Here is a 15,790-nt window from a genome sequence, read left to right as displayed (position 1 = left end):
TCCTCACAAATCAAAACAGACCCGTATGAGGCTTCAATGTGTGAACTTTTTTTAGAGGTTATACCTGTGGTGTGGGGTGGGGGTGTTTTGGTTTTTTGTTTGTTTTTTTATTTGCTATTGAAATGTCCTGCCTGTGTGGCAGTGATGGGACAAGAATTCCCTTCTCTTTATCTGCACACTTGATAGGCTCCTTTTTTTATTGTGTTCTGTGTTCCTATATCGTGAAATGTAATTTATACTGCTTGGCTGAAAAATAAATTCAGTTTGACAGTCATGAGACGTTTTACAAGTCAGCGATGAGGAGGCTTTGAAATGTGCTTTCATATATACAGAAAGTGATAGAAATATGATTAAGGTCTTTAGGTGATTTGAAATGACTAATCTCTTGAATGTGTAATCGACATCAGGCTAAATAGTATGGTCTGTAGCCATCTAAAGATTATGCTGCAGAGTAATCACTTCAGTACTGTTTACATATATATTTTTAATGCATTATTTTAAAGAAAGGTGGGGTGCCTAAAGGACAGCCTTTTGCATCACTTAGCTGTATGACTATATAAATATTCTCAAATGAAAAAATGTCTTTGTTCAGAAACTCTTACCTTCACGATTTTGTATGGCATTAGTAAGTTACGAACCAAATACATAACATAGAATATATATAAAGCAATGTCACTTGGCTTTTTTGACCTGTAAATAATTGAAGAGGGAGATAAACTGTAATAGCTTACTGTAGTTATTAGAGTATGATCCTAGAAATCCAAGATCCTATGAGAAAGCTTGATGGACCATCTTTTGAAAATGTTTCCTGTACAGATAATTTAATATTGATTTGTATTACAGTCAATGACATCTTCAAAACATCTTGTAGTCTTTGCTATAAAATTATACAGCCTGAAATTACATTACTCTGTTTCAGCAGAGAGAACACACAGCCGTTTGACCTACACACATGAAATCAAATATCTGGGATCCAGTGAAAGTCCTGTTTTCAGAGACCTTGATTTTATAAAAGAAATAAAAGAAAAAAGGTGTCTCCATGGTGTAGATAAAAGGATGGGTAACTGTAAGTTTCAAGATTCAAGTATGCAGAATTCAATAATATAAACAATCTTCTCACTGTGGATCCTCTCTGAACATGTAGAAAAATTAATTTAATTCATAGTTTTCAGCTGTTCTGTTCTTTGGGCCCTAGAACAACCCGTTGTCCAGTACATGAACTATTTCAGTAATTCTGGAGAAATCTTTGTTTTTCATTAAAGATAAATTATAATAGAATTGAATAGCCTTTGCTGAATGTACGATGGGTAATGGTACATGATTACACTGGGGGTGGTAAGAGATTTTGAAACTAGAAGTTCTGCTTCCCATCTTATCCTTATTTAAGTAATGATGGAAAATCTGCTGACTAATAAACTGCAAATCGATAATTAGGATATGACAGGAATTGCTTGAAGATGGATTTTTCTGTAGAGAGCTCAAAAATACTCATTAGAAATTGCATACATTCCTAAGGGATCTTTAGGTTAAAATGTTGATGTGGTCAACTATTTTAATTGCTCCAAAATATGCTATAGATTTTTAAAAACAGATTTTGTATTTGTCTGTTATGATCTTCACAGTCTTATTCATGAAGTATTCAAGCTGGTTCAGTCATATATTCTGGGAGGAAATATAAACATTTGCTGTGATTCAGCACCTCCCTCCCCCTAATCTTGGGGAGTTCAGCATCAGAAGAGATTAGTGAAACCATGGACTTAAATGAAATGAACAAAATAAACATTGGAAGAAGGTGTAAGGCTTTTAATATGAAAAATCATTATGGCAATGAAAATAGTTTGAAATGGTTTCAAGTTGAAGCTTGTAAAACCTTCTGCATTTTTGGGACTGCCACAATTTTTGCTCTGGCAAATGATATGTTTGACATATCTTAATTTTTTGTGTCTTGTAATGAATGTATGTTTTAGGACAGCTCCTATAGTGCAGCATTGTGTGGCATGTCAGAGAGCATAAAAAGTATTTTCCAAGTTCAATGGATGTTTCTAAAGGTTTAGATACTTTCTTTAACAATATTTCTGTAACAGTGCTTTTCAAATTTCAAGTCAGTTGTATTTCATTTCCTTCCTTAATATTTTATTTGTAATGAAGAGAGTCTGTATTTCAACATTTTAGAAAATTATGTTAATTAAGTTGTATATGTTTTACTAATGCTTAAAGGCCTCTCTGATCAGGAGTAAAATCTGACTGTGCTAGGCAGAATGTTGTAGCATTTAACAAGACAGTTAGAGTACACATAAACAAATATAAATGTATATATACATCTCCAGGCCACAATCTGTTTGCTTTGGTCAAGTAATAAATAGAAGTGAATTTATGTTTTGTTTTCCTTTACCTAAATACCAAATGGAACTCAGGGACACGATGCACACAATGATTTACAAATAAATGGTGATAATTAGCTGTATTGCTGTTTTTTCCTTGGACAATAATGCGTCAATATGACCAATTTTACTGGTAGGTTTCTGTATCACGAAGGAAAGCTCTTTGTATAAGAGAGAGTTAGCAGAAAACGGCAACATTTCCTATAGATAGCATGGTTTATTTGAAATGCAAGCACTTAATAGTCATAGATAATATTTATGTGATACTTGAATTCTTCCTCTTTTGTATGGTATTAGGTAACAACAACCCAGAAGAAATGAAATCTTGTGAGTCTCGCTAAATAACCTTCAAGTGGGTTTCTAACTATATAATTTGGTAGCTGCAAGATGAGTGCCCTGGAAGCTATGAAAAGAACTAATATTTCTAGAAGTTTGTGTAGGTTTGTAGGCAGGACTGTAGATTGATGTACACTTGTAGTGAGCAGGCAGATTTTGCCATGTCAAAACTTATTTTCAGGCTGTTGACAGCAAACTTTAAAATGGGAACATTTAATTTTTATTCAAGCCTGTTGATGGCAGAGTAAGTAGGAAATCAGTTAACAAGGAACTTACTGTAGTGTTAAACAAAGCAGATATGAAACTTTCTTATTAGGAGACACTGGATAATCCACAGTTTAGTGTCAGCATATGAAGTTAATAGACTGATGTAGGACCTTCTGGTTTAGATGCTTCTAAAGCAGAAGCAGTAGGACCCTCTAATGGTTTGCTATTAAAGAATAAATACCTTTACTCACCACGTTCTGTGCCAAGCACAGGTCTGTTACCCTGTAAAAAGTTTTACTGTCTTATGAGCTGATTTTAGTCAGCATAAATGATTACTAATTCTAATCAGTTTAGTTAGATTTATTCCATATGCACTATGACTGCAAAATCTGTACATAGTGAAAGACAAGCTTACAGTAACACAGAGTATGCATGTTTATGTTTATAAGGTTGGATAGAAGTAATTTGCACACTTCTTATTGTGGGAAGTTATTTTAATTGTCCATAATTGTGATCTCTCTGGTTCTTGACTGGGCTTAGAAATCCATTTAAAAAAAAAAAAGCACAGGTTAGCTGCAGGCAAACTTTTTATCTCTGCGCAGTTACCTGATCCTGTTAGCCTCCTCAGCCTCTTGAATGTTCTCTCCCATTCCAGCCAGGCTGGGATTTTATTGTGCAGCTATCCAAAGAATTCCTTCAAAAAGTGTACCACATCGGTGGAAGGGAAAGAAGTGTAAAATTCACCAATTTTCAGAAAAACTTGAGAGTGCTGGTGGTGAAGGTGATCTCTCCGGCTCTATAAAATAACCTCAGGGGGTGTAAAATATGGAGAAATGAAGAATGTTCTCTAGAAAGAGTATTTTCTCTTCTTCCAAACATCCCAGTCCAAAACTGGGAGTGCTTGTTTGCATCCATCCATCCATCCATCAGACAGGCCAGTGACTTTCTGTCACTGGTCACAATGGTTGTTTTATGTAATTGTTCCAGCTAGCTTATTTTGTGTGGGGCATCTCTATCCTTGTCCCAGTTATAGCTCCTTTTAACTTTTGAAGTCTAGTTCAGGTGGCTTGCTATGAACTAGAAATATGTCCTTCAGAAAGTATTTCTAGCAACTGTTGCTAGAATAATTCTTGTATATGCAAAAGTTGAAGCCTTTCTAGAAATGGACTGAGCAAAGTTCATACAAAGCTCTGCAAATGTTCGTCCTCCTTGGCTTGAATTACTCCAGTTTTGAATTATTCTGTATCAGGGCCTCTCTTGAGAAGTAATGTCAGATTAGCCCCATGGGCAAATATGCATTAGAAGCAGGATGTAACCAGATATATTGTTAATAGTAGTGACTTCAGGGAGGTTTAAACCTAGATATTCGACGCTGGGAGCACTGCATTGTTTGGTGGCATCAAGAAGGACAAATGTTAATGTATCATGTATGTTAATGTAATGTTATTGTAACTATCTAAATAACTCTGATAAAGATAAAGGTATGTGAAATGTAGAAACACTTCACATAACCATCTTGAAGACTGGCTTCATTGAAGTGAACGTGAGTTTTGCCTTTGATTTCAGCTGAGCAACATTTTATTTACTAGAAACTCGATTCATGCTTGGGTTATGCTGACCATGCTTAATTTGGGGGTGATTTGCAATGGCATATTCATAATCTTCACTTCGGAGGAGCAGAAGTTAGGCAGTGCAACATACAGATTATGTGATGGGAGCTGGAATCAAGGAGAAGTAGCGATGGCATCCATAAGATGTGCCGATTTTGTATTTTTTCTAGGGAATCTTTTAAAAAGAGTTTTTAAAAAGCCACGACTTTCCTCCCTTAATCCAACCTCCTTAGAGAGAGGAATGGCATAAATATACATGGACTAGAGACTGAATTTGCAAATAACAAAGTAAAAAATATTTCCCCCCACATCATTAATGGCAGAAATGACAGGTTCTTATTAGCTTTGTAATTTCTAGAAGTTTGAGACTAACCTCATCCCTAGAGTACACTGTGCTTGGGGCTTAATTTGATACTGCGTGATTGGCCTCATTTAACAAATGTCAACAAAATCTTGGTCCCTCTCCTTGATGCAGTAGTAACTTTACTGCTGACGTATGAGTCAGATCCTGAGTCTGATAGTCTTATGGGACTGACTTTTACAGAAAAGTGATAAACCAGTATATGACTTGGAAAAGGCTTGAAAAAATTATTCAGTGCTGATTTCTTTTTGTGTTTGATTGTTAAACCCCCTCCCCCCCCAGACACCGGGTATGTTCCAAACCCATGTCTATGAAGTTTATATCCAGTAGGTAGGCAACAGCTGTAAGAGGCCAGAATTACACAGTATGTCTGATTTGTACTAGTGTATTTTCTAGCTTTACCTTCAACGCAAGATCCCAAGGCAGTCATGAAAGGTGTGCAATAAGTTTGTGGGGGGAGAAGTTAATTTTCTTTGAATAAAATAGTTCTTTAAAGTATGTTTTCTTTCACAACTCAGCTGTTACCCTTGGTAATGACAATAGTTTTTTCTCATTACTTTTAAAGCAGAGTTGAGCACGCTGTTTAGATTCTTAACCTTATTTGTAAAAGGAACTCTATACTTCAAAATACTTTGCTTCTAGTTAGAGCATAAAACTTCAGGTCTCAGTCTCAAGGATGACATTTCCTGAGAGTAAATTTCTAAGCTTCCACTTGGTGTTGAAGGAACAAAGAAAAGATAGGCAAAATTACTGAAATTTTCCAATGGACAATAATACAATGTAGTAAAGCATTGTTTTCTAAATCTATTTTTCTATAAAACAATACGTTTCAGAAACAATACCTTTCATTTTTCTATAAAACAATACCTTTTTGATGTGTATTTAGGATATACATCAAAAAACCACCTCGGACACAATTTTTAAGCTGCTTTAAAGTCCAAGCAGCAGTTTGAGCTGTCAATGTTGATAGTAGATGCATCACTCTTACTCAGAAAGGTAATTGATGCTACTAATCCAGTGCTCCTAACAAAGGACACTTGATTGTGATAGCAGTAAAGAAGTTTGAACAAAGGTGTACTAATAAACTGGAAAATACAGCTTGGTGCAGTTACATATTTCAGTTTCAGTCTTCCAAGTAGTCATAGTCAAGAGCGAATAACAATGGTTTAAAAAATAAATTGTTTTTCATGAGATTATGCTTTTGGTATGAGAAGTCGTCCTTTGAAGATATATGCTCAGATTTAGCCAAAAATATGCTACAAATTATATACTTGTTTTTGTTGTATTGTATAGAATTTCTATGGTCTGCACAAAGTAGTGATCACAACTATTTCTAGTGGAAAATCACCTGCTTTGTTAAAAAAGTGAAAAATGTTGGAAAAACATGCTGATAAAAACCTGTTCTATCTGAGTTTAATTCATTTCAGTCAAAACAGGCACACGACAGATTCGGGTCATATTTACCGTGGCTAATAGGTGATAATTATTATCTGACTTCATGCGTTTTCTTAGTCTTCCTCAGTTGAAAATACTGAGACCTGCATTTAAATGGAATTTCATTAAGTTCTAAGCTGAATTATATTATCTCAGAATGGAGGAAGACAAAGAGCTTGGACATGGGTGTAATTGGGTACCATGGCTCACTTGTTTCATGGTAGCTTTTGAAGCCACTATGCTCTGTTCATGGTCTGAGGCTGTAAGAATACATTTAGTCTCAATTGCTCGGACTTGCTGAAAACATTTCAAAATATATTTAAGCTAAATTTCTGAAATCTCAGTGTACACATAAGGCCTGTGAAAACTGCTTCAGAATCATTCCAGGTAGATAAACAGAGCTTACTGATGCAAAATGCAACTCAAAACGTTCAGTGGGACTCTTGTGCATTGAGAGGAAAGTATTGATCTGCTGGAGAGAGGTAGAGCGAACGGGCTTCACTGTGTGGATTTTACTACAGGTTAAGAACTGAATTCCCTTGCTTGTCTCTTGGCAACACACACTGACACAATTGCTATAGCAGTTTATAGGCTGTGGTAGTATCTGTGACCTCTTCTATCCCTCAGGCCATAGCTACATAATCACTTTAATTTTACATAACTATGCACAGCAGCCAAAAAGGGCAGTCTTGTCTTTCCCCATTGCCCCCAGCAACTCATTCCTGTCCCTTCCCCTGTGCTGGCACTAGCATTTGTATGATCAGTCAGTGAGCTGAATCAAGAAACCAGTCTGGCTGAAAACTAACCCAAAAAACCCCAACTGTAATACATTTTTACAGTGGAGCAACTAAGGAGATACTTAAGGAGTCTGAGACTTGCATAGCTGTGGGTGAAGTTGTCTCTGAGAAAAGTACACCCTCTTGGGTCTCACTTTTGTACAACAAAATGGTGGTGCTTAACTTTTCTAAATAAAAGGCTTTCCGTGTCCTTAGCCAAAAGGGCAAAAGATCCAAGCCAGAGGAAGATACAACAGAGCTCTTAGGTTACCAAAACCTGTTGATTGCATATATATGCAGATAACTGCTAGCATTTTTCTATGACTTTATTTTCTCTTCTACTGTTTTAAATTGTGTTAGATGTTGGTGCAGTAAGTGTTAAAAAATCATTTGAGTCTGTCTTTCATTCTTACGACCAAGGAGTGTGGAAGAAAGTGTGAAATAAGTTGCTGAGAGGGCTTAAGTTAGGTATAGGCCTGGGAGGAAAGAAAGAATCAAATGTAAATGGGACTTCCAGAGGCCTTGTAGCGTAGTGTTACATCTAACTTTCCATTTTCAGCACAGTGCAACATTGATATTTTATTTCATTCTGGGGAAAGAGGGGAGAAGGCTGGCACTTCAAATTAGCAGCAGCTGCAGAATTAAGACAAGGGTGTTAGTGACTCATTTGGAAAAGTACTAGCTAAAACATTCTGTCTCCTAGAAAAAACATTTAGGAAGGGTTTATGATACAAACTTTGAATTTCATGAATAGTGCCTGTGACCTTCTGGTTTCCTCTGGGTAGCTTTTCTGATTAGTGACCATTTGCTTTTGACAATTGCATATTAAAGTGGGGAGAATACATGGGGATATTTTTGGGGGGGAAACATCTCTGTTAACAGGGTCAGAGACTCCAGAATGCCTCTTACATCTCTTGACCCAGTCAGTTAGCCAAAAATTCAGATTCTTATTGTTCCAGGTAGAAGGAAAAAATGGTGATACTTAGTTGTTTCTTTGATGTAGCTGAATTATTGACAAAGAGCAGTCAAACTCCGGTTTCCCTGAACACAGAGGTCTTGAATAATAGAAGCAGTTTCTTTGTTCTCAGTCCCAAATTCCTTTCCCCAATTCACTGTTCTCTCTATTTAGGCCTTTTACAGGACTGTATACTCAGTGCTTATGTTTAGGTTGTATATATCTGTATTTGGGTGAGGTTTTTTCCCTCCTCTGATGAATAAGTATATTTCCCTGTTTTATACCCAGGTCCTACAAAAGGCTTTAGCTTTAAGAAGAGAAGGCTAAGGGGAGATCTAATTGCTGTCTAACTCTATCAAATGAGAATGTATAGACAAGGTGAAGCCAGACACTTCTTGGAGGTGCACAGGGGTAGGAAGGGACTATATTCAGCTTGGAAGGGACTTCAGGAGCTCTCTAATCCAACTTTCTGCTCAAAGCAGGGTCATCTAGAAGATCAGACCAGGTTGCTTAGGGCCTTACCCAGTCTGGTCTTGAAAGCCTCCAAGGATGGAGATGCGTGGCCTCTCTGCACAACCTGTTCCAATGCTCGCTGTCCTCATGGTGAATTTTTTATTTCCTTATTTCCAGTCTGAACCTCTCTTGTTTCAGCTTACGCTCATTGACTCATCCTCACACCATGCACCACTGAAAGAACCTGGCTCCTTCTCCTTGATAAGCTCCTCAGAGGTTTCCATTCTACAAATGGAAAGCTGCTATTAAGTCCCACCAAAGCCTTCTCTTCTCCAGACTGAACAAGCCCAGTTCCTTCAGCTTTTCACAGAGCATGTGATCTAGCCCCCAGCCATCTTGGCAGCCCTCCACTGCCAGCTTATCAATGTCTGTCTTTTACTGGGGGCCCAAAGCTGCATGTACTCTTCTAGATGGGGTCTATCAAATGGGGGGATAGTCACTTCCCTCACCCGAATGCAGCCCAGGAGGCACACCTTACTGCCAGAGCATGCTGCTGGCTCATGCTTGGCTTGCGTCTGCCACAACCCCGCAGTTCTGCTCCAGCAGAGCTGCTCCTCAGCCAGTCAGTCCCCAGCCTGTATCAATTGCAAGGGACTCTTCCTTCCCAGGTGCAGAACTTTGCACTTCTCTGATATAAAAATGTTAAACACACCAGTCCCAGGATAGACCCTTCTAGTGCTCCACTTGGTACTGGCCTCCAGGTAGAGTATAACCCATTAATTGTGATTCTCTGAGCCTGACCATCCTGTTAGTTTCATTCCAATCTAGTTGTCCCTTCATCCAGACTATAATGTCTTTACCTTGGGTCCAAGAATATCGTGGGACACAATGTCAAAGTCCTTGCTAAAATCAGTGTGAATGACATTCACTGCTCTTCCCTTGTGTACAGATCTAGTAGTTCTGTCATAGAAGGGAATAGGCAATAGGATGCAACACAATGGACACAAGCTGTGACATAAGAAAAATTGTAATTAGATATGAAGAAAAGTTTTTTTTCACTATAAGGGTGGCCAAGCACCTGAACAGGTGCCAAGAGGGGTTCTGGAATCTCTTGGAGACAGTAAAAACTCAACTGGACAAGGTCCTGAGCAACCTGATCTAGTTGAACCTGCTCTTGGAGGGAAGTTGGACTAGATGACCTCCAGACGTCCTTTCCAAACTAGTGTGTGATTCTATAAGGTAGACCCTGATAACTATCAGCATAAGAGGCTCTGAAGTAACTGTTTCTGTTCCGTTTGTGTTTCATCATTGTAAGCTGTGGTATGGTATTTGGAAAGGAAAAGTATAGAAGGAATTCCCTTTTTCTATTTAACAGAACATGCATTCTACAAATATGCAAATGACATTTCAATAATCTCTTCAGCATGCAAATTCCCTTATCCCATTTTAGCAAATATCTTGTTTAAGCTGCTTAAAATTTAAGGTTTTAGGTTTGTCTGTTTGTTTGTTTTTCTCCTGGCAGAACATTGTAGTGCTACAAAACTATGCTGTAAATTGTGACAGACGTGTATACATTCTCATACCAAACCACTTCTTTAGACTGACATTTCTTGTTCCTGCATCAAATCTGAATTTGTTGATAAGTTTTTGTCTTGGACATGGATTAAAAATTAAATAAAACAGTAATTAACCCAAATTAAATCTTGTTTCTTTCCAAGCAGACATTATTCAGAGGAACAGCAAAGAGTACTGAGGAAGGCAGTGTTCTGACTTTCTAGTAGAAAAAATGGGAAGAATTGGCGTGTTCCTGTTGCTCTTCACTGACAGTTCTGCTATATCTCAAGTGACTTTTCTTCCAAATTACAGTAAGTTCATCAGCTGCAGAAGCTATGGATATGTGAGGGGCTTCCAAACACACCCACCCAGCTTCTTTAGCCCGCTCTGCTTTTATTAGCACTTCTTTCCAGTGTCTTTTATATACTCACTCCCCCATATTTTCTAAGGATTTTCAATGGCAGATATAATAATAGGAAGCTCTCATGATCCCAAACCCTGAAGTTAATCTTAAAGATGCTGCTTCTACTAGATCTTAAAAAAAAAAAAAATCACAGCTATAGTTGTCAGCCAGATTGATGATGAGAAAACATGTAAAACCCACCAAATGTCAGCTCATTTTTACACTGCTAACTAAATAATGTGATCATGGTTGTTCATTAATTCTGAAAATCAGGTTTCTTGTTAGGTGCCAGAATATATATTTAGGGACCTAAGACAGGATTAAGTTGGCCTTAAGATGACTTCCTCATGGCCAGAAAGTTGCAGAGACAGCAGCATTATCATTCCAAGTCATTATCACTGAAAATAAATTACCTAACTGAACACTTCTGTATTTCCTTCTTTGTCCTAGAGTGTTTACCTTGATGGTGACTGGGCTGTCTGAATATAAATAGAAGTGAAGATTTTTAAAAAAATACAGAATTGGGAAGAAATGAAGATATATTTGTGCACTGGGGATGTTTCTGCTCTTAGGAATTTTAAATCCTATTCTTGGACTTTTATTTAGTTGAGGGCCTGGGACTAGGGAGGCATGTTATCCAGCATCTAACACTTACATGCTAAGTAGCCATGCATCTTTCTGGGAGAAATAGCAAAAAAATGTGGTAAAAATGAAAGAATGACAGAAGTTTACCTTGCCATGTTGCCCCAAAAAGAGGCAGAAAAGCAACTATGCATATTTTATATCTGCTACCACTTTCCTTCCTTTAAAACTGAAAGTGGAATTCCATGTCAGATGAATAATTGAATAATGAACAGATGAATAATAAATACTTTTTTTTTTTACTCATATGAAATATAATGGGTCATTTTCCATGCTTACTTACACTCTGTTTGGCTCTGTCAAGGTTAATATAAATGGCTCCTCTTTTAATGATATTTGTATGAAGTTTAGAAACGCATATACGTTGAACAACAGAACTCCTGGCATTTCCGCTGCACACCTTTTTAAGAGTAGGGATTTATCTGAGTGTTGTCTTCCAAAATGTATTCCGTCTTTCTCATTGATGGAAAGCGTGCTGCATCTCACCCAATTGCTTTTGTCATCTAGGGAGGATGCTGCAGATCGGGAGGATGCTGCAGATCTCTGTGCTCTGGTGGTGGTTGCTAGTACTTGTATATACATGTTTTTAAAACGTGTTGGATATATAGTTTAGTTTAGATTTACCTACCAATTGTTAGAAAACATTCACTGTTGATTCAATTTCCTCGATTGACTAGTTATTGTTATTCTTTGATTATTGACGGTGTGGTGCCTACTCTGCAGGATAGCCCGTGTGCTTCAAGTAACTTAGATATTGGGCAATCTAGTGAAGTATGTATGTGCATGTATTATTTATAAAATATTCTGGGTTGCTGTCTGTATAGTGAAGGCATTCATGTGTAAAATGGGCACTAGTTGTGATTTTTTCATAAATTAAGACCTTAGTCCTTCTCTTGACATTGATACTGAGCTCCATGCGTTCTCTAATTTAAATGGCCATAGAATCTAGTCTTTGCAGAAAAATCATGCACCAGAATCTTATTTTTATTTTATCTCAAGAAATAATAAACATTCTAACATTAATTTTCATATTTATTTCACTACAGCCCCCCATTTTTCAATTTAAATGAGCTGCAAAATCTCAGACCATACCAGACTATTGTTCATACCAGCCTATAGCTTTCAAGCAGAATTCAGGAGCCATTTGCTCTGGATCCCTTGGAGACAACGGAAGGAAGGCTCACTGGTGTCAAGGGTCGTATACAAGTCTGAGCAGCTCTGGTTTGCCTAATTACTGGAGGATGTCAGGAGACTGAGCTGGGATTTCTGGGAGTAGAAAGCTGAGCGCTGTGTCTGGGAATGACAAATACTTCACAGTTTTAGTGAGACTCTTTTTGATGATTGATACTTACAGGAATAGCATCTGGAAGAAAGGAAAGCATGGCTCAGGATACCAACGAGATAACAGCAGAAAAGTAGTTTGGTTTCTGTAATTTTATATAATCTTGGCTTCACTGAAGCAATAGACACCTTTGGAAGAACTACCTGCCATTAGTCCTTACTCCCACATTGAGACCCAGAGCAGCTGGTCTCAGGAGCGGTGGGTTTGCACAGAAGGGAGGTGGTTCCACGGGGCCGATCCACTTTGCTTTCTTTGCCCGCTAGCATTGAGCTTATCTCTGAAAGTAGGTTAAATAGGCTCTTAAAAGCTGGCTATAGACCTGTCTCTTGAGCCTTGTGTTGTCATTTGAGATAGGAAAAGAGGAAAAGGTAAGTGAAAACTACAAAGCTGGATGGAGGGAAAATATAAGGGAAACTAATTTTGAAAGAGGAAAATTGCTGTAGAGAACAGATAAGGGAAAAGAATAAGAGAGAAAAGAGCAGGGAAGAGAAAAAGCACAGTTCAGCGGAGAGGCTGTGGCAAGTGTGCCAGAGCATGGCACAGGGAGACACCTCCAGCTGCCAGGCCATCCACGGGGAGTTGCATCTCCAACAAAAGGAGATTGAAGGCGGTATTCTGCAAGAACTCAGTCTGGGGACTGCTAAAGTTCAGCAAGAATTAAAGGTTATTTTTACAAAAACAGTGGAGGGTTTTGGGGAACAGACGGGCAAGACCTCTGGGAAAGGCCTTGTTTTATATAGATTGTGAGAGGACAAAAGGTACTTGTGAGGCAAATTTGGCAGTTATCTTTGCCTCTTAAATGGTGCAGCCATATTGTGAAACTGTAGATAAAGTTACAGAGGAAGACTGCTCAGAATTGAAGACTTTGCCATTTCTTTTTATTTCTTGTAGATTATCCATCTGTTTTCTTACTACACTGAAACTAGAGTAAGTGCAAGGACTTCCTGAACACACTCTTAAGTGATGTGGCGATGTTGCTATTCTTTTTGATATTTTATGTGTTCAGAAATTCTCTTATCCCGATAGGTCTGGCATGAATCTGAATCCAAGAAAATATACAATATAGCAAAGACGAAATGGAGTTAGCAGCTACTTATCAGCCAGGATATCACTATACTGTATCACACACTACTCCTGGCAAAAGTGGCTAAACAGAAAAAAAAATCGGAAGGCATCCATCTCGATACAAAAAATTAGAAGAGTATGCATGGAAAATAGAGTTCAGTTGAAATTATACAGTATATCAGCCAGAGTGAAACTTTGAATTTATAGCAACATATTTTCGTGTCTAAACCTTACACAGAGACACATGCTTTCTTATATTAAAGTTTTCATTGTTCATTTGTGCTGTTTGTACTATGCCAGAACACTTAGTGTCCAAGCACGCTGTTCTGGTCATGTGTCAGTCAGCTCAGAGGCTAAGGTCCATCCTAGCAGCCTGAGTGGATCTGGTGTTATTTCTGGGCTAGAAATAACATTCCAGCCTGCTTTGGTGAGCGGAGAGGTGGGCTTTCTATTTAGATTAAGATCACTTGGAGCAAAAAGCAGGTCCAAGAGAAGGTTTGAAGTGCTAAAGTCACCACCAGAGAATAGCATTTTCAGTTCCTATAAGTGAGATGGGATGATTTGTATATTTTAATTCAATTTTTTCATGAAGTGGCCAGAATCGCTCTCACCTGTGCTGTGGCCTTTGGATGTGGTGGAGATCATGATATTACAAAGGGGTAACACACACCGCTTGTATTTTTCTGTTGCAGTCTACTCCTGTGGAGCAACACAGCCCAAAAAAGGGCTTTAGTTTTATGGAGAAGGAGTCACAAATAATAAATAGTGATTTTGCACTTTGAGTATGCTATGCTGAAGGCATAACTACATCTGACCAAGAGAAGATCCTTTTTATTTTGTTCAGGTTTTAATGTCTCTTTTTTGTAGCTTTTGGTTTTGTTTCTTTTTGTTGTTTTTTAATCATTGGTTGTATTGGTGATGTTAGCCCTCAAAAAATGATAAAATCCCAGAGTTTAGTGGCATATAGTTTCATCCTGCATCTCTCTCGTGTGCAGTGATCCTCTGAGAATGGTATTTGGCATCTAGTTCCTTTATTCTGACACCAGGGATCTTTAAGAGGTAACTGCTGTGCAAGCACTGTGCACAATGCTAGCACAGCGAGCACTGGTGGAAGGCCAGGTATAAGGATTTATTAGGTATTCTGGAATAATTATCCCGAATAATTTCAAGTGAGCACAGCTTTCTTCTTGAATAAGAGTACCATTGTCCAAAACAACTTAATCCACTTTCAAAGCCAGCTAAACAAGAAAAGGCATTCTTACTCTGAAATGTGATTGCCTTCTCATGGCGTTACTTATAAAGGTTGTTATATTTTAAACTGTTAATCTGATACAATTTTTATACATACACGAGGCTTCTGTTCCTACTTCTTTCCAGGACGAAGCCTTAAAGGTGTGATGATACTGAAGTAAACACACTGGAGTGTCAGAGAGTAAAAGCTATCAAAGGTGCAGAATATTGATGCTAACAAGGTTTAGAGCTTGTCTACACTTAAAAAATATAATGGAATTTATAAGGAAATACTTTTCTGGAATTATTGAGCGTTACAAAATCCCATGTAGATGTTCACATATCTACAGATCCATATCAGGGCTTATTTCTGAGTAGTTCTGGTAAATTTCCAAATGTAGACAAGATTTAATGAAGCTGACTTGATGTGCTAAACTCATGTCAACTAAAGCTCTATTAACTGTATTGTCCGCTAATTAATAATTTTAATAGTTTTAATTATATGACTAAATCCAGTAATACCAGAAGTACATAAATGCACAATGAGTATTTATTCACTTCAGTAAGTGAGCATTTTGCCTGCATGCAGTATTCAGGACTGGGCTCCAGAGTACTTAGCAGAACACAGATGAGATTTCTCTGCGTTCTTTTTGATGTCTCCTTTCTTGAAAATTATAAGTACTGAAGTTACACAGGTATCTTGAATTTAATTTTAAATTGAAAGGTTTCTAGGATATGCAGTAGTGCAAAACACAAGTAATTACAGGAATGTGTGTATCATAATTATATTAACACATTTGTATTAAATAGTTTTATAAATAAAAAGTTGTTACACAGAAGAATAGATATGAAGTTGCTTAGCTTTATAAAAAACACATTTACAATGATGTATACATATACGTATATTTAATTTAATTACACTAGGTGTTGGCATGAGAGACCATCTCTGCTCAGTTATAGCCCTCCAATTAAAACTGGAGGGGAATGGAGTTAAATAAGTAATGCTGAGTAGAGTTTGACTCTAAATACAGAAAAAACTCA

General features: G+C 37.6%; 1 protein-coding gene across 4 annotated transcripts in view; it reads left to right on the top strand.

Annotated features, from left to right (window-relative positions):
- Nucleotides 1-15,790, top strand: part of RBMS1 (RNA binding motif single stranded interacting protein 1) — a 150,458-nt gene that overhangs the window by 1,402 nt on the left and 133,266 nt on the right. The window contains exon 1 of one of the 4 annotated variants that reach the window (XM_072875246.1): nt 10,235-10,378. The exons of the other annotated variants lie outside the window; for them this stretch is intronic. The gene's annotated coding sequence lies outside the window, so the exon portion shown is untranslated. Of the gene's footprint in view, nt 1-10,234; nt 10,379-15,790 lie in introns of those variants that run through there. 4 annotated transcript variants of the gene reach the window in all.

The sequence above is a fragment of the Ciconia boyciana genome, chromosome 10 (genome assembly GCF_034638445.1).
Source record: "Ciconia boyciana chromosome 10, ASM3463844v1, whole genome shotgun sequence".
Taxonomy (NCBI): domain Eukaryota; kingdom Metazoa; phylum Chordata; class Aves; order Ciconiiformes; family Ciconiidae; genus Ciconia; species Ciconia boyciana.
This window is presented reverse-complemented; position numbering and strand designations above follow the sequence as displayed.